The sequence below is a fragment of the Phyllobates terribilis genome, unplaced genomic scaffold (assembly GCF_046119375.1).
Source record: "Phyllobates terribilis strain yellow unplaced genomic scaffold, ASM4611937v1 Scaffold_169__1_contigs__length_4117513, whole genome shotgun sequence".
Lineage (NCBI taxonomy): Eukaryota > Metazoa > Chordata > Amphibia > Anura > Dendrobatidae > Phyllobates > Phyllobates terribilis.
In genome coordinates, this window is record NW_027362929.1 from 4,003,379 (window position 1) to 4,027,603 (window position 24,225).

A 24,225-nucleotide genomic window follows, 5' to 3' on the forward strand; every position below is an offset into this window, starting at 1 on the left:
AGTTATTTAGGTGAAAGCTCCAAAATGCTTGCCTAATATGTCTGTTTATCCAAAAGGAAGTATAGAGGGAGAGCTAGATAGATAGCATTGCATTACATTACATTACATGGCAATGCAATGCACAGTTGCTGAAGTTGAACCAAAATGAGCTTGTCATCTGGCTTCTGCAACTTTTAACATGAAAAATCCAATGAGGAGAAGAAAAGCAAAGCCAAAGAGTCCATCCCAAAATCCGACAAACAAGCAAAATGAACAAAAAGCATTGAATTCAATTCTTTCTGATTTTAGAAACTGCATTAAAGAAGGGGTGCACCGGTCCTGGAGATACTGCAATACCAGGTCAATGCGTGGAGTGGACAGAGCAAGCTCTTTTTCCATCTCCCTGTTCTAAAAATCCATTTAATATATGGTCCCCAGATAGGGGACGTATCAGATATTAAACTGATAAGAACAGATTTTTTTTTTTTTTTTTCGAAAGCCCGAATTCGTGTACAAAACCCGAGTGCGCTTAAAAAAGTGACAAGTGCCACAAAAAAAGTGCACTAGGATGCTGGTCTTCTTGAAACCCTCTCCAAAAGGAGAAGGGTCCCCCAAACCATTCCCCGTCCCTCCGAGCCAGAAGGCCACAGCGAGGAACAGGGACAAATAGCCACCTCCAGCCGGAGCCAGAGGCGACCCAATCTTACCCCCAGCACCTGCCCGAGTTCTCACCCGAGCAAGGCACTGGGAGCCAAAGACTGTGCTCCCCTCCCGGAAGAGGGGAGCCAACAACGCTCTCCTCCCGAAAAAGGAGAGCCAGGGGGGTTCAGGGGGGAGCGGAACCTGATGGCCACACACTCCCCCCCTAGACCTGCCAAGAGAGGAACCCGTAAGGGAACCGCATCCCGACAAAATCCTAGTAAGGACGTGGACACACGTGAAAAAGTGGACACACAGTGACAAAAAAATTAAATAAATAGTGAAGGTTTCACAGTATAATACTGCCCGGACCTTCGACCGGGAATTGAAAAATTCCCCATCCTAAGGCCAGAAGGCCCGGAATAAGGGTGTGTGTGAAGAAAGAAATATTGAAGTGCTAGTGCAAATGTGCCATAAACTCAAGTGGGGTTCCCAATCCCAGTGAGTTAAGGCACCCCAGGGTCACCACTCCTGGGGCACTTCACACTTCGGGCTTTCGATCTTCCCCGGCCCAATGGCGTCGATCCTGGGGGGCCATGCTTTCCACCAGATGACTATATTAGCCACCTGGCGTACTAACAAGCGCCTAAACCCCAGTGTGCATAATGTATCAATCTACTAGGGCGGCCAACATCCAAAACCGCCTTTTCGAAAGATACTACACTTGATCTTAGCCAAAAGGCCGAGAAGCGATAACCAGAATTGGTTTCCGACTACGGTGCCACCCAAGGATTCTGAAAAGTCCATTTGTGGAGATGGCCACCTGGACTCCCGTTAAGAAGACATGCTGTCAACCTCTAGATCCCTCATATGCCTGCACTTTTCGGCTTGCTGCTGCTGCAATCCACGCGTTTTAGATCTGCATAACTCCACCTCTTTTAGCACAGTACCCTCAACCCCCGGCTGTTCCCACCCGCCTCAACACCGTTGGAAGGGAGGAGAACCAATTAAGGCGGGGGGGGGTGGAACGAGCAGCTGTCTACCCTTAGCAGGAGGGTTGCTGATTAATTACCTCTCCTGCTGCTGCTGCTGGCTGTCCAGCAGCAGACTGAAGGTGGCTGCTGTGCGCAGGTATATAAAGGCTCAGAGCCTATTATGACACGCGCAGCCAGCGTTCCATTGCCACATTCCGTCTACTGCAGGCGGGATACCTGGATGGCTGAATGTCACTGAGAAGCTCACAGAGACCGCCATAAGCAACAGTTTAAAAGAATGCCACAGACTAATCAACCAAACTTTTTGGGTTGGTTTCTCTTTTATAGTCTGCAGGCATTAAATGAAAGAAGTCAGTGTTCCAGCAGAGGGAGACAACGTTTCAGAAAAGGCATTGTAGCAAACCAAAAAAGAAATTTTAAGCGCAGCAGAGTAACCAGCTCACATACCTGTTAGCTCAGGTGAGTTTAAAAGGCTGCTGTTGATAACAAGGGCATTTGCTAAATAGATGGTGTGTGTGCAACAATATACTGAAAGGTCAATTATATTGTGCAGCTTATCTCACCACCTGTAGTTATTTAGGTGAAAGCTCCAAAATGCTTGCCTAATATGTCTGTTTATCCAAAAGGAAGTATAGAGGGAGAGCTAGATAGATAGCATTGCATTGCATTACATTACATGGCAATGCAATGCACAGTTGCTGAAGTTGAACCAAAATGAGCTTGTCATCTGGCTTCTGCAACTTTTAACATGAAAAATCCAATGAGGAGAAGAAAAGCAAAGCCAAAGAGTCCATCCCAAAATCCGACAGACAAGCAAAATGAACAAAAAGCATTGAATTCAATTCTTTCTGATTTTAGAAACTGCATTAAAGAAGGGGTGCACCGGTCCTGGAGATACTGCAATACCAGGTCAATGCGTGGAGTGGACAGAGCAAGCTCTTTTTCCATCTCCCTGTTCTAAAAATCCATTTAATATATGGTCCCCAGATAGGGGATGTATCAGATATTAAACTGATAAGAACAGATACTACACTTGATCTTAGCCAAAAGGCCGAGAAGCGATAACCAGAATTGGTTTCCGACTACGGTGCCACCCAAGGATTCTGAAAAGTCCATTTGTGGAGATGGCCACCTGGACTCCCGTTAAGAAGACATGCTGTCAACCTCTAGATCCCTCACATGCCTGCACTTTTCGGCTTGCTGCTGCTGCAATCCACGCGTTTTAGATCTGCATAACTCCACCTCTTTTAGCACAGTACCCTCAACCCCCGGCTGTTCCCACCCGCCTCAACACCGTTGGAAGGGAGGAGAACCAATTAAGGCGGGGGGGGGGGGGGTGGAACGAGCAGCTGTCTACCCTTAGCAGGAGGGTTGCTGATTAATTACCTCTCCTGCTGCTGCTGCTGCTGGCTGTCCAGCAGCAGACTGAAGGTGGCTGCTGCTGTGCGCAGGTATATAAAGGCTCAGAGCCTATTATGACACGCGCAGCCAGCGTTCCATTGCCACATTCCGTCTACTGCAGGCGGGATACCTGGATGGCTGAATGTCACTGAGAAGCTCACAGAGACCGCCATAAGCAACAGTTTAAAAGAATGCCACAGACTAATCAACCAAACTTTTTGGGTTGGTTTCTCTTTTATAGTCTGCAGGCATTAAATGAAAGAAGTCAGTGTTCCAGCAGAGGGAGACAACGTTTCAGAAAAGGCATTGTAGCAAACCAAAAAAGAAATTTTAAGCGCAGCAGAGTAACCAGCTCACATACCTGTTAGCTCAGGTGAGTTTAAAAGGCTGCTGTTGATAACAAGGGCATTTGCTAAATAGATGGTGTGTGTGCAACAATATACTGAAAGGTCAATTATATTGTGCAGCTTATCTCACCACCTGTAGTTATTTAGGTGAAAGCTCCAAAATGCTTGCCTAATATGTCTGTTTATCCAAAAGGAAGTATAGAGGGAGAGCTAGATAGATAGCATTGCATTACATTACATTACATGGCAATGCAATGCACAGTTGCTGAAGTTGAACCAAAATGAGCTTGTCATCTGGCTTCTGCAACTTTTAACATGAAAAATCCAATGAGGAGAAGAAAAGCAAAGCCAAAGTGTCCATCCCAAAATCCGACAAACAAGCAAAATGAACAAAAAGCATTGAATTCAATTCTTTCTGATTTTAGAAACTGCATTAAAGAAGGGGTGCACCGGTCCTGGAGATACTGCAATACCAGGTCAATGCGTGGAGTGGACAGAGCAAGCTCTTTTTCCATCTCCCTGTTCTAAAAATCCATTTAATATATGGTCCCCAGATAGGGGACGTATCAGATATTAAACTGATAAGAACAGATACTACACTTGATCTTAGCCAAAAGGCCGAGAAGCGATAACCAGAATTGGTTTCCGACTACGGTGCCACCCAAGGATTCTGAAAAGTCCATTTGTGGAGATGGCCACCTGGACTCCCGTTAAGAAGACATGCTGTCAACCTCTAGATCCCTCACATGCCTGCACTTTTCGGCTTGCTGCTGCTGCAATCCACGCGTTTTAGATCTGCATAACTCCACCTCTTTTAGCACAGTACCCTCAACCCCCGGCTGTTCCCACCCGCCTCAACACCGTTGGAAGGGAGGAGAACCAATTAAGGCGGGGGGGGGGGTGGAACGAGCAGCTGTCTACCCTTAGCAGGAGGGTTGCTGATTAATTACCTCTCCTGCTGCTGCTGCTGCTGGCTGTCCAGCAGCAGACTGAAGGTGGCTGCTGCTGTGCGCAGGTATATAAAGGCTCAGAGCCTATTATGACACGCGCAGCCAGCGTTCCATTGCCACATTCCGTCTACTGCAGGCGGGATACCTGGATGGCTGAATGTCACTGAGAAGCTCACAGAGACCGCCATAAGCAACAGTTTAAAAGAATGCCACAGACTAATCAACCAAACTTTTTGGGTTGGTTTCTCTTTTATAGTCTGCAGGCATTAAATGAAAGAAGTCAGTGTTCCAGCAGAGGGAGACAACGTTTCAGAAAAGGCATTGTAGCAAACCAAAAAAGAAATTTTAAGCGCAGCAGAGTAACCAGCTCACATACCTGTTAGCTCAGGTGAGTTTAAAAGGCTGCTGTTGATAACAAGGGCATTTGCTAAATAGATGGTGTGTGTGCAACAATATACTGAAAGGTCAATTATATTGTGCAGCTTATCTCACCACCTGTAGTTATTTAGGTGAAAGCTCCAAAATGCTTGCCTAATATGTCTGTTTATCCAAAAGGAAGTATAGAGGGAGAGCTAGATAGATAGCATTGCATTACATTACATTACATGGCAATGCAATGCACAGTTGCTGAAGTTGAACCAAAATGAGCTTGTCATCTGGCTTCTGCAACTTTTAACATGAAAAATCCAATGAGGAGAAGAAAAGCAAAGCCAAAGAGTCCATCCCAAAATCCGACAAACAAGCAAAATGAACAAAAAGCATTGAATTCAATTCTTTCTGATTTTAGAAACTGCATTAAAGAAGGGGTGCACCGGTCCTGGAGATACTGCAATACCAGGTCAATGCGTGGAGTGGACAGAGCAAGCTCTTTTTCCATCTCCCTGTTCTAAAAATCCATTTAATATATGGTCCCCAGATAGGGGACGTATCAGATATTAAACTGATAAGAACAGATACTACACTTGATCTTAGCCAAAAGGCCGAGAAGCGATAACCAGAATTGGTTTCCGACTACGGTGCCACCCAAGGATTCTGAAAAGTCCATTTGTGGAGATGGCCACCTGGACTCCCGTTAAGAAGACATGCTGTCAACCTCTAGATCCCTCACATGCCTGCACTTTTCGGCTTGCTGCTGCTGCAATCCACGCGTTTTAGATCTGCATAACTCCACCTCTTTTAGCACAGTACCCTCAACCCCCGGCTGTTCCCACCCGCCTCAACACCGTTGGAAGGGAGGAGAACCAATTAAGGCGGGGGGGGGGGTGGAACGAGCAGCTGTCTACCCTTAGCAGGAGGGTTGCTGATTAAGTACCTCTCCTGCTGCTGCTGCTGCTGGCTGTCCAGCAGCAGACTGAAGGTGGCTGCTGCTGTGCGCAGATATATAAAGGCTCAGAGCCTATTATGACACGCGCAGCCAGCGTTCCATTGCCACATTCCGTCTACTGCAGGCGGGATACCTGGATGGCTGAATGTCACTGAGAAGCTCACAGAGACCGCCATAAGCAACAGTTTAAAAGAATGCCACAGACTAATCAACCAAACTTTTTGGGTTGGTTTCTCTTTTATAGTCTGCAGGCATTAAATGAAAGAAGTCAGTGTTCCAGCAGAGGGAGACAACGTTTCAGAAAAGGCATTGTAGCAAACCAAAAAAGAAATTTTAAGCGCAGCAGAGTAACCAGCTCACATACCTGTTAGCTCAGGTGAGTTTAAAAGGCTGCTGTTGATAACAAGGGCATTTGCTAAATAGATGGTGTGTGTGCAACAATATACTGAAAGGTCAATTATATTGTGCAGCTTATCTCACCACCTGTAGTTATTTAGGTGAAAGCTCCAAAATGCTTGCCTAATATGTCTGTTTATCCAAAAGGAAGTATAGAGGGAGAGCTAGATAGATAGCATTGCATTACATTACATTACATGGCAATGCAATGCACAGTTGCTGAAGTTGAACCAAAATGAGCTTGTCATCTGGCTTCTGCAACTTTTAACATGAAAAATCCAATGAGGAGAAGAAAAGCAAAGCCAAAGAGTCCATCCCAAAATCCGACAAACAAGCAAAATGAACAAAAAGCATTGAATTCAATTCTTTCTGATTTTAGAAACTGCATTAAAGAAGGGGTGCACCGGTCCTGGAGATACTGCAATACCAGGTCAATGCGTGGAGTGGACAGAGCAAGCTCTTTTTCCATCTCCCTGTTCTAAAAATCCATTTAATATATGGTCCCCAGATAGGGGACGTATCAGATATTAAACTGATAAGAACAGATACTACACTTGATCTTAGCCAAAAGGCCGAGAAGCGATAACCAGAATTGGTTTCCGACTACGGTGCCACCCAAGGATTCTGAAAAGTCCATTTGTGGAGATGGCCACCTGGACTCCCGTTAAGAAGACATGCTGTCAACCTCTAGATCCCTCACATGCCTGCACTTTTCGGCTTGCTGCTGCTGCAATCCACGCGTTTTAGATCTGCATAACTCCACCTCTTTTAGCACAGTACCCTCAACCCCCAGCTGTTCCCACCCGCCTCAACACCGTTGGAAGGGAGGAGAACCAATTAAGGCGGGGGGGGGGGTGGAACGAGCAGCTGTCTACCCTTAGCAGGAGGGTTGCTGATTAATTACCTCTCCTGCTGCTGCTGCTGCTGGCTGTCCAGCAGCAGACTGAAGGTGGCTGCTGCTGTGCGCAGGTATATAAAGGCTCAGAGCCTATTATGACATGCGCAGCCAGCGTTCCATTGCCACATTCCGTCTACTGCAGGCGGGATACCTGGATGGCTGAATGTCACTGAGAAGCTCACAGAGACCGCCATAAGCAACAGTTTAAAAGAATGCCACAGACTAATCAACCAAACTTTTTGGGTTGGTTTCTCTTTTATAGTCTGCAGGCATTAAATGAAAGAAGTCAGTGTTCCAGCAGAGGGAGACAACGTTTCAGAAAAGGCATTGTAGCAAACCAAAAAAGAAATTTTAAGCGCAGCAGAGTAACCAGCTCACATACCTGTTAGCTCAGGTGAGTTTAAAAGGCTGCTGTTGATAACAAGGGCATTTGCTAAATAGATGGTGTGTGTGCAACAATATACTGAAAGGTCAATTATATTGTGCAGCTTATCTCACCACCTGTAGTTATTTAGGTGAAAGCTCCAAAATGCTTGCCTAATATGTCTGTTTATCCAAAAGGAAGTATAGAGGGAGAGCTAGATAGATAGCATTGCATTACATTACATTACATGGCAATGCAATGCACAGTTGCTGAAGTTGAACCAAAATGAGCTTGTCATCTGGCTTCTGCAACTTTTAACATGAAAAATCCAATGAGGAGAAGAAAAGCAAAGCCAAAGAGTCCATCCCAAAATCCGACAAACAAGCAAAATGAACAAAAAGCATTGAATTCAATTCTTTCTGATTTTAGAAACTGCATTAAAGAAGAAGTGCACCGGTCCTGGAGATACTGCAATACCAGGTCAATGCGTGGAGTGGACAGAGCAAGCTCTTTTTCCATCTCCCTGTTCTAAAAATCCATTTAATATATGGTCCCCAGATAGGGGACGTATCAGATATTAAACTGATAAGAACAGATACTACACTTGATCTTAGCCAAAAGGCCGAGAAGCGATAACCAGAATTGGTTTCCGACTACGGTGCCACCCAAGGATTCTGAAAAGTCCATTTGTGGAGATGGCCACCTGGACTCCCGTTAAGAAGACATGCTGTCAACCTCTAGATCCCTCACATGCCTGCACTTTTCGGCTTGCTGCTGCTGCAATCCACGCGTTTTAGATCTGCATAACTCCACCTCTTTTAGCACAGTACCCTCAACCCCCGGCTGTTCCCACCCGCCTCAACACCGTTGGAAGGGAGGAGAACCAATTAAGGCGGGGGGGGGGGTGGAACGAGCAGCTGTCTACCCTTAGCAGGAGGGTTGCTGATTAATTACCTCTCCTGCTGCTGCTGCTGCTGGCTGTCCAGCAGCAGACTGAAGGTGGCTGCTGCTGTGCGCAGGTATATAAAGGCTCAGAGCCTATTATGACACGCGCAGCCAGCGTTCCATTGCCACATTCCGTCTACTGCAGGCGGGATACCTGGATGGCTGAATGTCACTGAGAAGCTCACAGAGACCGCCATAAGCAACAGTTTAAAAGAATGCCACAGACTAATCAACCAAACTTTTTGGGTTGGTTTCTCTTTTATAGTCTGCAGGCATTAAATGAAAGAAGTCAGTGTTCCAGCAGAGGGAGACAACGTTTCAGAAAAGGCATTGTAGCAAACCAAAAAAGAAATTTTAAGCGCAGCAGAGTAACCAGCTCACATACCTGTTAGCTCAGGTGAGTTTAAAAGGCTGCTGTTGATAACAAGGGCATTTGCTAAATAGATGGTGTGTGTGCAACAATATACTGAAAGGTCAATTATATTGTGCAGCTTATCTCACCACCTGTAGTTATTTAGGTGAAAGCTCCAAAATGCTTGCCTAATATGTCTGTTTATCCAAAAGGAAGTATAGAGGGAGAGCTAGATAGATAGCATTGCATTACATTACATTACATGGCAATGCAATGCACAGTTGCTGAAGTTGAACCAAAATGAGCTTGTCATCTGGCTTCTGCAACTTTTAACATGAAAAATCCAATGAGGAGAAGAAAAGCAAAGCCAAAGAGTCCATCCCAAAATCCGACAAACAAGCAAAATGAACAAAAAGCATTGAATTCAATTCTTTCTGATTTTAGAAACTGCATTAAAGAAGGGGTGCACCGGTCCTGGAGATACTGCAATACCAGGTCAATGCGTGGAGTGGACAGAGCAAGCTCTTTTTCCATCTCCCTGTTCTAAAAATCCATTTAATATATGGTCCCCAGATAGGGGACGTATCAGATATTAAACTGATAAGAACAGATACTACACTTGATCTTAGCCAAAAGGCCGAGAAGCGATAACCAGAATTGGTTTCCGACTACGGTGCCACCCAAGGATTCTGAAAAGTCCATTTGTGGAGATGGCCACCTGGACTCCCGTTAAGAAGACATGCTGTCAACCTCTAGATCCCTCACATGCCTGCACTTTTCGGCTTGCTGCTGCTGCAATCCACGCGTTTTAGATCTGCATAACTCCACCTCTTTTAGCACAGTACCCTCAACCCCCGGCTGTTCCCACCCGCCTCAACACCGTTGGAAGGGAGGAGAACCAATTAAGGCGGGGGGGGGGGGTGGAACGAGCAGCTGTCTACCCTTAGCTGGAGGGTTGCTGATTAATTACCTCTCCTGCTGCTGCTGCTGCTGGCTGTCCAGCAGCAGACTGAAGGTGGCTGCTGCTGTGCGCAGGTATATAAAGGCTCAGAGCCTATTATGACACGCGCAGCCAGCGTTCCATTGCCACATTCCGTCTACTGCAGGCGGGATACCTGGATGGCTGAATGTCACTGAGAAGCTCACAGAGACCGCCATAAGCAACAGTTTAAAAGAATGCCACAGACTAATCAACCAAACTTTTTGGGTTGGTTTCTCTTTTATAGTCTGCAGGCATTAAATGAAAGAAGTCAGTGTTCCAGCAGAGGGAGACAACGTTTCAGAAAAGGCATTGTAGCAAACCAAAAAAGAAATTTTAAGCGTAGCAGAGTAACCAGCTCACATACCTGTTAGCTCAGGTGAGTTTAAAAGGCTGCTGTTGATAACAAGGGCATTTGCTAAATAGATGGTGTGTGTGCAACAATATACTGAAAGGTCAATTATATTGTGCAGCTTATCTCACCACCTGTAGTTATTTAGGTGAAAGCTCCAAAATGCTTGCCTAATATGTCTGTTTATCCAAAAGGAAGTATAGAGGGAGAGCTAGATAGATAGCATTGCATTACATTACATTACATGGCAATGCAATGCACAGTTGCTGAAGTTGAACCAAAATGAGCTTGTCATCTGGCTTCTGCAACTTTTAACATGAAAAATCCAATGAGGAGAAGAAAAGCAAAGCCAAAGAGTCCATCCCAAAATCCGACAAACAAGCAAAATGAACAAAAAGCATTGAATTCAATTCTTTCTGATTTTAGAAACTGCATTAAAGAAGGGGTGCACCGGTCCTGGAGATACTGCAATACCAGGTCAATGCGTGGAGTGGACAGAGCAAGCTCTTTTTCCATCTCCCTGTTCTAAAAATCCATTTAATATATGGTCCCCAGATAGGGGACGTATCAGATATTAAACTGATAAGAACAGAAACTATACTTGATCTTAGCCAAAAGGCCGAGAAGCGATAACCAGAATTGGTTTCCGACTACGGTGCCACCCAAGGATTCTGAAAAGTCCATTTGTGGAGATGGCCACCTGGACTCCCGTTAAGAAGACATGCTGTCAACCTCTAGATCCCTCACATGCCTGCACTTTTCGGCTTGCTGCTGCTGCAATCCACGCGTTTTAGATCTGCATAACTCCACCTCTTTTAGCACAGTACCCTCAACCCCCGGCTGTTCCCACCCGCCTCAACACCGTTGGAAGGGAGGAGAACCAATTAAGGCGGGGGGGGGGGTGGAACGAGCAGCTGTCTACCCTTAGCAGGAGGGTTGCTGATTAATTACCTCTCCTGCTGCTGCTGCTGGCTGTCCAGCAGCAGACTGAAGGTGGCTGCTGCTGTGCGCAGGTATATAAAGGCTCAGAGCCTATTATGACACGCGCAGCCAGCGTTCCATTGCCACATTCCATCTACTGCAGGCGGGATACCTGGATGGCTGAATGTCACTGAGAAGCTCACAGAGACCGCCATAAGCAACAGTTTAAAAGAATGCCACAGACTAATCAACCAAACTTTTTGGGTTGGTTTCTCTTTTATAGTCTGCAGGCATTAAATGAAAGAAGTCAGTGTTCCAGCAGAGGGAGACAACGTTTCAGAAAAGGCATTGTAGCAAACCAAAAAAGAAATTTTAAGCGCAGCAGAGTAACCAGCTCACATACCTGTTAGCTCAGGTGAGTTTAAAAGGCTGCTGTTGATAACAAGGGCATTTGCTAAATAGATGGTGTGTGTGCAACAATATACTGAAAGGTCAATTATATTGTGCAGCTTATCTCACCACCTGTAGTTATTTAGGTGAAAGCTCCAAAATGCTTGCCTAATATGTCTGTTTATCCAAAAGGAAGTATAGAGGGAGAGCTAGATAGATAGCATTGCATTACATTACATTACATGGCAATGCAATGCACAGTTGCTGAAGTTGAACCAAAATGAGCTTGTCATCTGGCTTCTGCAACTTTTAACATGAAAAATCCAATGAGGAGAAGAAAAGCAAAGCCAAAGAGTCCATCCCAAAATCCGACAAACAAGCAAAATGAACAAAAAGCATTGAATTCAATTCTTTCTGATTTTAGAAACTGCATTAAAGAAGGGGTGCACCGGTCCTGGAGATACTGCAATACCAGGTCAATGCGTGGAGTGGACAGAGCAAGCTCTTTTTCCATCTCCCTGTTCTAAAAATCCATTTAATATATGGTCCCCAGATAGGGGACGTATCAGATATTAAACTGATAAGAACAGATACTACACTTGATCTTAGCCAAAAGGCCGAGAAGCGATAACCAGAATTGGTTTCCGACTACGGTGCCACCCAAGGATTCTGAAAAGTCCATTTGTGGAGATGGCCACCTGGACTCCCGTTAAGAAGACATGCTGTCAACCTCTAGATCCCTCACATGCCTGCACTTTTCGGCTTGCTGCTGCTGCAATCCACGCGTTTTAGATCTGCATAACTCCACCTCTTTTAGCACAGTACCCTCAACCCCCGGCTGTTCCCACCCGCCTCAACACCGTTGGAAGGGAGGAGAACCAATTAAGGCGCGGGGGGGGGGTGGAACGAGCAGCTGTCTACCCTTAGCAGGAGGGTTGCTGATTAATTACCTCTCCTGCTGCTGCTGCTGGCTGTCCAGCAGCAGACTGAAGGTGGCTGCTGCTGTGCGCAGGTATATAAAGGCTCAGAGCCTATTATGACACGCGCAGCCAGCGTTCCATTGCCACATTCCGTCTACTGCAGGCGGGATACCTGGATGGCTGAATGTCACTGAGAAGCTCACAGAGACCGCCATAAGCAACAGTTTAAAAGAATGCCACAGACTAATCAACCAAACTTTTTGGGTTGGTTTCTCTTTTATAGTCTGCAGGCATTAAATGAAAGAAGTCAGTGTTCCAGCAGAGGGAGACAACGTTTCAGAAAAGGCATTGTAGCAAACCAAAAAAGAAATTTTAAGCGCAGCAGAGTAACCAGCTCACATACCTGTTAGCTCAGGTGAGTTTAAAAGGCTGCTGTTGATAACAAGGGCATTTGCTAAATAGATGGTGTGTGTGCAACAATATACTGAAAGGTCAATTATATTGTGCAGCTTATCTCACCACCTGTAGTTATTTAGGTGAAAGCTCCAAAATGCTTGCCTAATATGTCTGTTTATCCAAAAGGAAGTATAGAGGGAGAGCTAGATAGATAGCATTGCATTACATTACATTACATGGCAATGCAATGCACAGTTGCTGAAGTTGAACCAAAATGAGCTTGTCATCTGGCTTCTGCAACTTTTAACATGAAAAATCCAATGAGGAGAAGAAAAGCAAAGCCAAAGAGTCCATCCCAAAATCCGACAAACAAGCAAAATGAACAAAAAGCATTGAATTCAATTCTTTCTGATTTTAGAAACTGCATTAAAGAAGGGGTGCAGCGGTCCTGGAGATACTGCAATACCAGGTCAATGCGTGGAGTGGACAGAGCAAGCTCTTTTTCCATCTCCCTGTTCTAAAAATCCATTTAATATATGGTCCCCAGATAGGGGACGTATCAGATATTAAACTGATAAGAACAGATACTACACTTGATCTTAGCCAAAAGGCCGAGAAGCGATAACCAGAATTGGTTTCCGACTACGGTGCCACCCAAGGATTCTGAAAAGTCCATTTGTGGAGATGGCCACCTGGACTCCCGTTAAGAAGACATGCTGTCAACCTCTAGATCCCTCACATGCCTGCACTTTTCGGCTTGCTGCTGCTGCAATCCGCGCGTTTTAGATCTGCATAACTCCACCTCTTTTAGCACAGTACCCTCAACCCCCGGCTGTTCCCACCCGCCTCAACACCGTTGGAAGGGAGGAGAACCAATTAAGGCGGGGGGGGGGGTGGAACGAGCAGCTGTCTACCCTTAGCAGGAGGGTTGCTGATTAATTACCTCTCCTGCTGCTGCTGCTGCTGCTGGCTGTCCAGCAGCAGACTGAAGGTGGCTGCTGCTGTGCGCAGGTATATAAAGGCTCAGAGCCTATTATGACACGCGCAGCCAGCGTTCCATTGCCACATTCCGTCTACTGCAGGCGGGATACCTGGATGGCTGAATGTCACTGAGAAGCTCACAGAGACCGCCATAAGCAACAGTTTAAAAGAATGCCACAGACTAATCAACCAAACTTTTTGGGTTGGTTTCTCTTTTATAGTCTGCAGGCATTAAATGAAAGAAGTCAGTGTTCCAGCAGAGGGAGACAACGTTTCAGAAAAGGCATTGTAGCAAACCAAAAAAGAAATTTTAAGCGCAGCAGAGTAACCAGCTCACATACCTGTTAGCTCAGGTGAGTTTAAAAGGCTGCTGTTGATAACAAGGGCATTTGCTAAATAGATGGTGTGTGTGCAACAATATACTGAAAGGTCAATTATATTGTGCAGCTTATCTCACCACCTGTAGTTATTTAGGTGAAAGCTCCAAAATGCTTGCCTAATATGTCTGTTTATCCAAAAGGAAGTATAGAGGGAGAGCTAGATAGATAGCATTGCATTACATTACATTACATGGCAATGCAATGCACAGTTGCTGAAGTTGAACCAAAATGAGCTTGTCATCTGGCTTCTGCAACTTTTAACATGAAAAATCCAATGAGGAGAAGAAAAGCAAAGCCAAAGAGTCCATCCCAAAATCCGACAAACAAGCAAAATGAACAAAAAGCATTGAATTCAATTCTTTCTGATTTTAGAAACTGCATTAAAGAAGGGGTGCACCGGTCCTGGAGATACTGCAATACCCGGTCAATGCGTGGAGTGGACAGAGCAAGCTCTTTTTCCATCTCCCTGTTCTAAAAATCCATTTAATATATGGTCCCCAGATAGGGGACGTATCAGATATTAAACTGATAAGAACAGATACTACACTTGATCTTAGCCAAAAGGCCGAGAAGCGATAACCAGAATTGGTTTCCGACTACGGTGCCACCCAAGGATTCTGAAAAGTCCATTTGTGGAGATGGCCACCTGGACTCCCGTTAAGAAGACATGCTGTCAACCTCTAGATCCCTCACATGCCTGCACTTTTCGGCTTGCTGCTGCTGCAATCCACACGTTTTAGATCTGCATAACTCCACCTCTTTTAGCACAGTACCCTCAACCCCCGGCTGTTCCCACCCGCCTCAACACCGTTGGAAGGGAGGAGAACCAATTAAGGCGGGGGGGGGGGTGGAACGAGCAGCTGTCTACCCTTAGCAGGAGGGTTGCTGATTAATTACCTCTCCTGCTGCTGCTGCTGCTGGCTGTCCAGCAGCAGACTGAAGGTGGCTGCTGCTGTGCGCAGGTATATAAAGGCTCAGAGCCTATTATGACACGCGCAGCCAGCGTTCCATTGCCACATTCCGTCTACTGCAGGCGGGATACCTGGATGGCTGAATGTCACTGAGAAGCTCACAGAGACCGCCATAAGCAACAGTTTAAAAGAATGCCACAGACTAATCAACCAAACTTTTTGGGTTGGTTTCTCTTTTATAGTCTGCAGGCATTAAATGAAAGAAGTCAGTGTTCCAGCAGAGGGAGACAACGTTTCAGAAAAGGCATTGTAGCAAACCAAAAAAGAAATTTTAAGCGCAGCAGAGTAACCAGCTCACATACCTGTTAGCTCAGGTGAGTTTAAAAGGCTGCTGTTGATAACAAGGGCATTTGCTAAATAGATGGTGTGTGTGCAACAATATACTGAAAGGTCAATTATATTGTGCAGCTTATCTCACCACCTGTAGTTATTTAGGTGAAAGCTCCAAAATGCTTGCCTAATATGTCTGTTTATCCAAAAGGAAGTATAGAGGGAGAGCTAGATAGATAGCATTGCATTACATTACATTACATGGCAATGCAATGCACAGTTGCTGAAGTTGAACCAAAATGAGCTTGTCATCTGGCTTCTGCAACTTTTAACATGAAAAATCCAATGAGGAGAAGAAAAGCAAAGCCAAAGAGTCCATCCCAAAATCCGACAAACAAGCAAAATGAACAAAAAGCATTGAATTCAATTCTTTCTGATTTTAGAAACTGCATTAAAGAAGGGGTGCACCGGTCCTGGAGATACTGCAATACCAGGTCAATGCGTGGAGTGGACAGAGCAAGCTCTTTTTCCATCTCCCTGTTCTAAAAATCCATTTAATATATGGTCCCCAGATAGGGGACGTATCAGATATTAAACTGATAAGAACAGATACTACACTTGATCTTAGCCAAAAGGCCGAGAAGCGATAACCAGAATTGGTTTCCGACTACGGTGCCACCCAAGGATTCTGAAAAGTCCATTTGTGGAGATGGCCACCTGGACTCCCGTTAAGAAGACATGCTGTCAACCTCTAGATCCCTCACATGCCTGCACTTTTCGGCTTGCTGCTGCTGCAATCCACGCGTTTTAGATCTGCATAACTCCACCTCTTTTAGCACAGTACCCTCAACCCCCGGCTGTTCCCACCCGCCTCAACACCGTTGGAAGGGAGGAGAACCAATTAAGGCGCGGGGGGGGGGTGGAACGAGCAGCTGTCTACCCTTAGCAGGAGGGTTGCTGATTAATTACCTCTCCTGCTGCTGCTGCTGGCTGTCCAGCAGCAGACTGAAGGTGGCTGCTGCTGTGCGCAGGTATATAAAGGCTCAGAGCCTATTATGACACGCGCAGCCAGCGTTCCATTGCCACATTCCGTCTACTGCAGGCGGGATACCTGGATGGCTGAATGTCACTGAGAAGCTCACAGAGACCGCCATAAGCAACAGTTTAAAAGAATGCCACAGACTAATCAACCAAACTTTTTGGGTTGGTTTCTCTTTTATAGTCTGCAGGCATTAAATGAAAGAAGTCAGTGTTCCAGCAGAGGGAGACAACGTTTCAGAAAAGGCATTGTAGCAAACCAAAAAAGAAATTTTAAGCGCAGCAGAGTAACCAGCTCACATACCTGTTAGCTCAGGTGAGTTTAAAAGGCTGCTGTTGATAACAAGGGCATTTGCTAAATAGATGGTGTGTGTGCAACAATATACTGAAAGGTCAATTATATTGTGCAGCTTATCTCACCACCTGTAGTTATTTAGGTGAAAGCTCCAAAATGCTTGCCTAATATGTCTGTTTATCCAAAAGGAAGTATAGAGGGAGAGCTAGATAGATAGCATTGCATTACATTACATTACATGGCAATGCAATGCACAGTTGCTGAAGTTGAACCAAAATGAGCTTGTCATCTGGCTTCTGCAACTTTTAACATGAAAAATCCAATGAGGAGAAGAAAAGCAAAGCCAAAGAGTCCATCCCAAAATCCGACAAACAAGCAAAATGAACAAAAAGCATTGAATTCAATTCTTTCTGATTTTAGAAACTGCATTAAAGAAGGGGTGCAGCGGTCCTGGAGATACTGCAATACCAGGTCAATGCGTGGAGTGGACAGAGCAAGCTCTTTTTCCATCTCCCTGTTCTAAAAATCCATTTAATATATGGTCCCCAGATAGGGGACGTATCAGATATTAAACTGATAAGAACAGATACTACACTTGATCTTAGCCAAAAGGCCGAGAAGCGATAACCAGAATTGGTTTCCGACTACGGTGCCACCCAAGGATTCTGAAAAGTCCATTTGTGGAGATGGCCACCTGGACTCCCGTTAAGAAGACATGCTGTCAACCTCTAGATCCCTCACATGCCTGCACTTTTCGGCTTGCTGCTGCTGCAATCCGCGCGTTTTAGATCTGCATAACTCCACCTCTTTTAGCACAGTACCCTCAACCCCCGGCTGTTCCCACCCGCCTCAACACCGTTGGAAGGGAGGAGAACCAATTAAGGCGGGGGGGGGGGGTGGAACGAGCAGCTGTCTACCCTTAGCAGGAGGGTTGCTGATTAATTACCTCTCCTGCTGCTGCTGCTGCTGCTGGCTGTCCAGCAGCAGACTGAAGGTGGCTGCTGCTGTGCGCAGGTATATAAAGGCTCAGAGCCTATTATGACACGCGCAGCCAGCGTTCCATTGCCACATTCCGTCTACTGCAGGCGGGATACCTGGATGGCTGAATGTCACTGAGAAGCTCACAGAGACCGCCATAAGCAACAGTTTAAAAGAATGCCACAGACTAATCAACCAAACTTTTTGGGTTGGTTTCTCTTTTATAGTCTGCAGGCATTAAATGAAAGAAGTCAGTGTTCCAGCAGAGGGAGACAACGTTTCAGAAAAGGCATTGTAGCAAACCAAAAAAGAAATTTTAAGCGCAGCAGAGTAACCAGCTCACATACCTGTTAGCTCAGGTGAGTTTAAAAGGCTGCTGTTGATAACAAGGGCATTTGCTAAATAGATGGTGTGTGTGCAACAATATACTGAAAGGTCAATTATATTGTGCAGCTTATCTCACCACCTGTAGTTATTTAGGTGAAAGCTCCAAAATGCTTGCCTAATATGTCTGTTTATCCAAAAGGAAGTATAGAGGGAGAGCTAGATAGATAGCATTGCATTACATTACATTACATGGCAATGCAATGCACAGTTGCTGAAGTTGAACCAAAATGAGCTTGTCATCTGGCTTCTGCAACTTTTAACATGAAAAATCCAATGAGGAGAAGAAAAGCAAAGCCAAAGAGTCCATCCCAAAATCCGACAAACAAGCAAAATGAACAAAAAGCATTGAATTCAATTCTTTCTGATTTTAGAAACTGCATTAAAGAAGGGGTGCACCGGTCCTGGAGATACTGCAATACCCGGTCAATGCGTGGAGTGGACAGAGCAAGCTCTTTTTCCATCTCCCTGTTCTAAAAATCCATTTAATATATGGTCCCCAGATAGGGGACGTATCAGATATTAAACTGATAAGAACAGATACTACACTTGATCTTAGCCAAAAGGCCGAGAAGCGATAACCAGAATTGGTTTCCGACTACGGTGCCACCCAAGGATTCTGAAAAGTCCATTTGTGGAGATGGCCACCTGGACTCCCGTTAAGAAGACATGCTGTCAACCTCTAGATCCCTCACATGCCTGCACTTTTCGGCTTGCTGCTGCTGCAATCCACACGTTTTAGATCTGCATAACTCCACCTCTTTTAGCACAGTACCCTCAACCCCCGGCTGTTCCCACCCGCCTCAACACCGTTGGAAGGGAGGAGAACCAATTAAGGCGGGGGGGGGGGTGGAACGAGCAGCTGTCTACCCTTAGCAGGAGGGTTGCTGATTAATTACCTCTCCTGCTGCTGCTGCTGCTGGCTGTCCAGCAGCAGACTGAAGGTGGCTGCTGCTGTGCGCAGGTATATAAAGGCTCAGAGCCTATTATGACACGCGCAGCCAGCGTTCCATTGCCACATTCCGTCTACTGCAGGCGGGATACCTGGATGGCTGAATGTCACTGAGAAGCTCACAGAGACCGCCATAAGCAACAGTTTAAAAGAATGCCACAGACTAATCAACCAAACTTTTTGGGTTGGTTTCTCTTTTATAGTCTGCAGGCATTAAATGAAAGAAGTCAGTGTTCCAGCAGAGGGAGACAACGTTTCAGAAAAGGCATTGTAGCAAACCAAAAAAGAAATTTTAAGCGCAGCAGAGTAACCAGCTCACATACCTGTTAGCTCAGGTGAGTTTAAAAGGCTGCTGTTGATAACAAGGGCATTTGCTAAATAGATGGTGTGTGTGCAACAATATACTGAAAGGTCAATTATATTGTGCAGCTTATCTCACCACCTGTAGTTATTTAGGTGAAAGCTCCAAAATGCTTGCCTAATATGTCTGTTTATCCAAAAGGAAGTATAGAGGGAGAGCTAGATAGATAGCATTGCATTACATTACATTACATGGCAATGCAATGCACAGTTGCTGAAGTTGAACCAAAATGAGCTTGTCATCTGGCTTCTGCAACTTTTAACATGAAAAATCCAATGAGGAGAAGAAAAGCAAAGCCAAAGTGTCCATCCCAAAATCCGACAAACAAGCAAAATGAACAAAAAGCATTGAATTCAATTCTTTCTGATTTTAGAAACTGCATTAAAGAAGGGGTGCACCGGTCCTGGAGATACTGCAATACCAGGTCAATGCGTGGAGTGGACAGAGCAAGCTCTTTTTCCATCTCCCTGTTCTAAAAATCCATTTAATATATGGTCCCCAGATAGGGGACGTATCAGATATTAAACTGATAAGAACAGATACTACACTTGATCTTAGCCAAAAGGCCGAGAAGCGATAACCAGAATTGGTTTCCGACTACGGTGCCACCCAAGGATTCTGAAAAGTCCATTTGTGGAGATGGCCACCTGGACTCCCGTTAAGAAGACATGCTGTCAACCTCTAGATCCCTCACATGCCTGCACTTTTCGGCTTGCTGCTGCTGCAATCCACGCGTTTTAGATCTGCATAACTCCACCTCTTTTAGCACAGTACCCTCAACCCCCGGCTGTTCCCACCCGCCTCAACACCGTTGGAAGGGAGGAGAACCAATTAAGGCGGGGGGGGGGGTGGAACGAGCAGCTGTCTACCCTTAGCAGGAGGGTTGCTGATTAATTACCTCTCCTGCTGCTGCTGCTGCTGGCTGTCCAGCAGCAGACTGAAGGTGGCTGCTGCTGTGCGCAGGTATATAAAGGCTCAGAGCCTATTATGACACGCGCAGCCAGCGTTCCATTGCCACATTCCGTCTACTGCAGGCGGGATACCTGGATGGCTGAATGTCACTGAGAAGCTCACAGAGACCGCCATAAGCAACAGTTTAAAAGAATGCCACAGACTAATCAACCAAACTTTTTGGGTTGGTTTCTCTTTTATAGTCTGCAGGCATTAAATGAAAGAAGTCAGTGTTCCAGCAGAGGGAGACAACGTTTCAGAAAAGGCATTGTAGCAAACCAAAAAAGAAATTTTAAGCGCAGCAGAGTAACCAGCTCACATACCTGTTAGCTCAGGTGAGTTTAAAAGGCTGCTGTTGATAACAAGGGCATTTGCTAAATAGATGGTGTGTGTGCAACAATATACTGAAAGGTCAATTATATTGTGCAGCTTTTCTCACCACCTGTAGTTATTTAGGTGAAAGCTCCAAAATGCTTGCCTAATATGTCTGTTTATCCAAAAGGAAGTATAGAGGGAGAGCTAGATAGATAGCATTGCATTACATTACATTACATGCAAAGAGTCCATCCCAAAATCCGACAAACAAGCAAAATGAACAAAAAGCATTGAATTCAATTCTTTCTGATTTTAGAAACTGCATTAAAGAAGGGGTGCACCGGTCCTGGAGATACTGCAATACCAGGTCAATGCGTGGAGTGGACAGAGCAAGCTCTTTTTCCATCTCCCTGTTCTAAAAATCCATTTAATATATGGTCCCCAGATAGGGGACGTATCAGATATTAAACTGATAAGAACCGATACTACACTTGATCTTAGCCAAAAGGCCGAGAAGCGATAACCAGAATTGGTTTCCGACTACGGTGCCACCCAAGGATTCTGAAAAGTCCATTTGTGGAGATGGCCACCTGGACTCCCGTTAAGAAGACATGCTGTCAACCTCTAGATCCCTCACATGCCTGCACTTTTCGGCTTGCTGCTGCTGCAATCCACGCGTTTTAGATCTGCATAACTCCACCTCTTTTAGCACAGTACCCTCAACCCCCGGCTGTTCCCACCCGCCTCAACACCGTTGGAAGGGAGGAGAACCAATTAAGGCGGGGGAGGGGGTGGAACGAGCAGCTGTCTACCCTTAGCAGGAGGGTTGCTGATTAATTACCTCTCCTGCTGCTGCTGCTGCTGGCTGTCCAGCAGCAGACTGAAGGTGGCTGCTGCTGTGCGCAGGTATATAAAGGCTCAGAGCCTATTATGACACGCGCAGCCAGCGTTCCATTGCCACATTCCGTCTACTGCAGACGGGATACCTGGATGGCTGAATGTCACTGAGAAGCTCACAGAGACCGCCATAAGCAACAGTTTAAAAGAATGCCACAGACTAATCAACCAAACTTTTTGGGTTGGTTTCTCTTTTATAGTCTGCAGGCATTAAATGAAAGAAGTCAGTGTTCCAGCAGAGGGAGACAACGTTTCAGAACAGGCATTGTAGCAAACCAAAAAAGAAATTTTAAGCGCAGCAGAGTAACCAGCTCACATACCTGTTAGCTCAGGTGAGTTTAAAAGGCTGCTGTTGATAACAAGGGCATTTGCTAAATAGATGGTGTGTGTGCAACAATATACTGAAAGGTCAATTATATTGTGCAGCTTATCTCACCACCTGTAGTTATTTAGGTGAAAGCTCCAAAATGCTTGCCTAATATGTCTGTTTATCCAAAAGGAAGTATAGAGGGAGAGCTAGATAGATAGCATTGCATTACATTACATTACATGGCAATGCAATGCACAGTTGCTGAAGTTGAACCAAAATGAGCTTGTCATCTGGCTTCTGCAACTTTTAACATGAAAAATCCAATGAGGAGAAGAAAAGCAAAGCCAAAGAGTCCATCCCAAAATCCGACAAACAAGCAAAATGAACAAAAAGCATTGAATTCAATTCTTTCTGATTTTAGAAACTGCATTAAAGAAGGGGTGCACCGGTCCTGGAGATACTGCAATACCAGGTCAATGCGTGGAGTGGACAGAGCAAGCTCTTTTTCCATCTCCCTGTTCTAAAAATCCATTTAATATATGGTCCCCAGATAGGGGACGTATCAGATATTAAACTGATAAGAACAGATTTTTTTGATTGAATATATCTTTTATTAGCACAAAAAATAAGTTAACAGACAGTGTACAGTGCCGCAGCCCAGTACACACAGAATTCTACATCACATTTACATAGCATGAGGATACGACGCACTAACTAGACACATCACACCCCTATGCTACACAAAACACTCAATATGAAAGAAAAAGCATGTCAATCAATACAGTACGACGAACCGTGATAAGGGATGGGGATTGGGAAAAAGGGGATGGGGAGGGGAAAATCACAGGCCCGAAGCTTTATTAAAAGACAAGACACATAAGGGGAGAGGGGGAGGAGGGGTTTAGTCCTCATCCTCGTCCTCCGGACCGTCCACGATGGAATAGTCTCTGAGCAGGCTGTGGATCAGCCTGCGGCAGTCCTGGATGGACATCCTCTCCCTCCTCAAGATGAGCCGGTTCCTGGCGACCCAAACGGCATCCTTGAAGCAGTTCATAAGGCGCCAAGCCTCCTGGATGGCTCCGACGGTATGAACCCCAGGGAAGAGTCCGTAAAGCACAGAATGGTGCGATAGGCTCGCCCTGGGGACAGAGTTCCTCAGGTCGTCCTCAAGGGCAGTCAACAGGCGCTGTGCAAATCCGCAGTCCCAAAAAGTGTGCAAAGATGTTTCCTCCACGAAGGGGCACCTTGGGCAGTACCGGGTCTTGCACAGGTTCCGGGCATGCATGAATGACCGGACGGGCAGTCCGCCCTGAATCGCCATCCACGACAAGTCCTTGTGCCCGTTGGTCAGCCTGTCAGACGACACATTTGTCCACACAGTCTCCAGCGTGTCCTGGTGAAGTCCTGTGATGTTCTCCACGTCATCCTTGGCTCTGATGAGCTTGTGGATAGTTTTGGGCTTCCACAAGTCGGGCTTGAGTCCCTCCAGTTGATGTTCCCCCACAAATCGAACGACGTCTCCGTAGAACCATGGCGTCGTCCAGTTGTAGGGGAAGGAGCTGTCCCACTTGTCCCAGCCGAGTCGCCTCCAAAGAGGAAGCAGGAAGAAGCGAGACATGGACCTGCCCGCGGAGCAATTCTTGACTTGCAAAGTCCGGCGGACACAATCACACACAAAAGAGGATCGCAGGAGGGTGGGGATATCTGGAACGCCCTTCCCACCCTTGCGAGGCTCCTTGTACATGACGGCCCGCCTGACTCTGTCCATCTTGGATCCCCAGACAAAGTGAAACACTGTCCTGGTAATGGCCCTGCACACAGTGACGTGTGGGGGCCAGGCCTGCGCCGTGTACTGCAAGACGGGCAGGACCTCATTACGCAGGACGAGTGCCTTACCCTCACAAGTGAGGTGTCTGAGGCTCCAGAGTCCGATCCGTTGCTTCACCTTGGCCAAGCGTTCTTGCCAAGACTTGAGGGCCGCTCCTTCCTTCCCGAACCAGACTCCCAGCACCTTGAGGAAATCCGGTTGAATGTTGAAGGGGAAGGGGGCGGAGGAGGCCGGCTGCCAATCCCCGAAGAGCATGGCTTCCGACTTCCTGCAGTTGACTTTGGCCCCTGAAGCCGGGCCGAACCTCTCACACGTCTGGACGAGGGCGTCGACTGAACCACGATCAGCGCAGAAGACGGTGACGTCGTCCATGTAGAGCGAGCACTTGACCTCGTGTCGTCCCGGACCCGGTGCGGTGATCCCTCTGATCTCTCCATTCTGCCGGATAGCCTCTGCGAAGAGTTCTATAACACAAACAAAAAGAAGAGGTGATAGAGGGCAGCCTTGTCTGACCCCAGAGAGGACAGGGAAGGGGTCAGTCTTCCAGCCGTTCACCAACACCGAGCTGTGGATATCAAAATACATCAAACGGACATACGAACAAAACATGTTACCCAAACCTAACCGGTGCAGAGCTCGGCCCATGAACTCGTGGGAAACCCGGTCGAAGGCCTTCTCCTGATCCAAGGAGACCAGGGCCGCGTGTGCGCGGCGGACCTTGATGTACTCGACCGTGTCCCGCACGAGAGCGAGGCTGTCTGCGATG

General features: G+C 46.2%; 17 non-coding genes and 1 pseudogene across 17 annotated transcripts; all 18 read right to left on the minus strand.

Annotated features, from left to right (window-relative positions):
- Positions 1–302: 302 nt before the first annotated feature.
- Positions 303–484, minus strand: LOC141210671 (U2 spliceosomal RNA). The gene has a single exon (XR_012280808.1). It is a non-coding gene; the product is annotated as a U2 spliceosomal RNA (small nuclear RNA).
- Positions 485–1,280: 796 nt separating this feature from the next.
- Positions 1,281–1,372, minus strand: LOC141210842 (U2 spliceosomal RNA; annotated as a pseudogene).
- Positions 1,373–2,485: 1,113 nt separating this feature from the next.
- Positions 2,486–2,676, minus strand: LOC141210111 (U2 spliceosomal RNA). Its single transcript, XR_012280289.1, has one exon. It is a non-coding gene; the product is annotated as a U2 spliceosomal RNA (small nuclear RNA).
- Positions 2,677–3,800: 1,124 nt separating this feature from the next.
- On the minus strand, positions 3,801–3,991 carry LOC141209763 (U2 spliceosomal RNA). The gene has a single exon (XR_012279955.1). It is a non-coding gene; the product is annotated as a U2 spliceosomal RNA (small nuclear RNA).
- Positions 3,992–5,112: 1,121 nt separating this feature from the next.
- On the minus strand, positions 5,113–5,303 carry LOC141209764 (U2 spliceosomal RNA). Its single transcript, XR_012279956.1, has one exon. It is a non-coding gene; the product is annotated as a U2 spliceosomal RNA (small nuclear RNA).
- Positions 5,304–6,424: 1,121 nt separating this feature from the next.
- LOC141209765 (U2 spliceosomal RNA) lies at positions 6,425–6,615 on the minus strand. Its single transcript, XR_012279957.1, has one exon. It is a non-coding gene; the product is annotated as a U2 spliceosomal RNA (small nuclear RNA).
- Positions 6,616–7,736: 1,121 nt separating this feature from the next.
- LOC141209901 (U2 spliceosomal RNA) lies at positions 7,737–7,927 on the minus strand. The gene has a single exon (XR_012280088.1). It is a non-coding gene; the product is annotated as a U2 spliceosomal RNA (small nuclear RNA).
- A 1,121-nt stretch (positions 7,928–9,048) lies between these two features.
- On the minus strand, positions 9,049–9,239 carry LOC141209766 (U2 spliceosomal RNA). Its single transcript, XR_012279958.1, has one exon. It is a non-coding gene; the product is annotated as a U2 spliceosomal RNA (small nuclear RNA).
- Positions 9,240–10,361: 1,122 nt separating this feature from the next.
- LOC141210455 (U2 spliceosomal RNA) lies at positions 10,362–10,552 on the minus strand. The gene has a single exon (XR_012280623.1). It is a non-coding gene; the product is annotated as a U2 spliceosomal RNA (small nuclear RNA).
- A 1,118-nt stretch (positions 10,553–11,670) lies between these two features.
- On the minus strand, positions 11,671–11,861 carry LOC141209767 (U2 spliceosomal RNA). The gene has a single exon (XR_012279959.1). It is a non-coding gene; the product is annotated as a U2 spliceosomal RNA (small nuclear RNA).
- A 1,119-nt stretch (positions 11,862–12,980) lies between these two features.
- LOC141210314 (U2 spliceosomal RNA) lies at positions 12,981–13,171 on the minus strand. The gene has a single exon (XR_012280486.1). It is a non-coding gene; the product is annotated as a U2 spliceosomal RNA (small nuclear RNA).
- A 1,124-nt stretch (positions 13,172–14,295) lies between these two features.
- Positions 14,296–14,486, minus strand: LOC141210172 (U2 spliceosomal RNA). The gene has a single exon (XR_012280348.1). It is a non-coding gene; the product is annotated as a U2 spliceosomal RNA (small nuclear RNA).
- Positions 14,487–15,607: 1,121 nt separating this feature from the next.
- On the minus strand, positions 15,608–15,798 carry LOC141209768 (U2 spliceosomal RNA). The gene has a single exon (XR_012279960.1). It is a non-coding gene; the product is annotated as a U2 spliceosomal RNA (small nuclear RNA).
- A 1,119-nt stretch (positions 15,799–16,917) lies between these two features.
- On the minus strand, positions 16,918–17,108 carry LOC141210315 (U2 spliceosomal RNA). The gene has a single exon (XR_012280487.1). It is a non-coding gene; the product is annotated as a U2 spliceosomal RNA (small nuclear RNA).
- A 1,125-nt stretch (positions 17,109–18,233) lies between these two features.
- LOC141210173 (U2 spliceosomal RNA) lies at positions 18,234–18,424 on the minus strand. Its single transcript, XR_012280349.1, has one exon. It is a non-coding gene; the product is annotated as a U2 spliceosomal RNA (small nuclear RNA).
- Positions 18,425–19,545: 1,121 nt separating this feature from the next.
- Positions 19,546–19,736, minus strand: LOC141209770 (U2 spliceosomal RNA). Its single transcript, XR_012279962.1, has one exon. It is a non-coding gene; the product is annotated as a U2 spliceosomal RNA (small nuclear RNA).
- Positions 19,737–20,754: 1,018 nt separating this feature from the next.
- LOC141210263 (U2 spliceosomal RNA) lies at positions 20,755–20,945 on the minus strand. Its single transcript, XR_012280436.1, has one exon. It is a non-coding gene; the product is annotated as a U2 spliceosomal RNA (small nuclear RNA).
- Positions 20,946–22,066: 1,121 nt separating this feature from the next.
- LOC141210559 (U2 spliceosomal RNA) lies at positions 22,067–22,260 on the minus strand. Its single transcript, XR_012280717.1, has one exon. It is a non-coding gene; the product is annotated as a U2 spliceosomal RNA (small nuclear RNA).
- Positions 22,261–24,225: the final 1,965 nt, after the last annotated feature.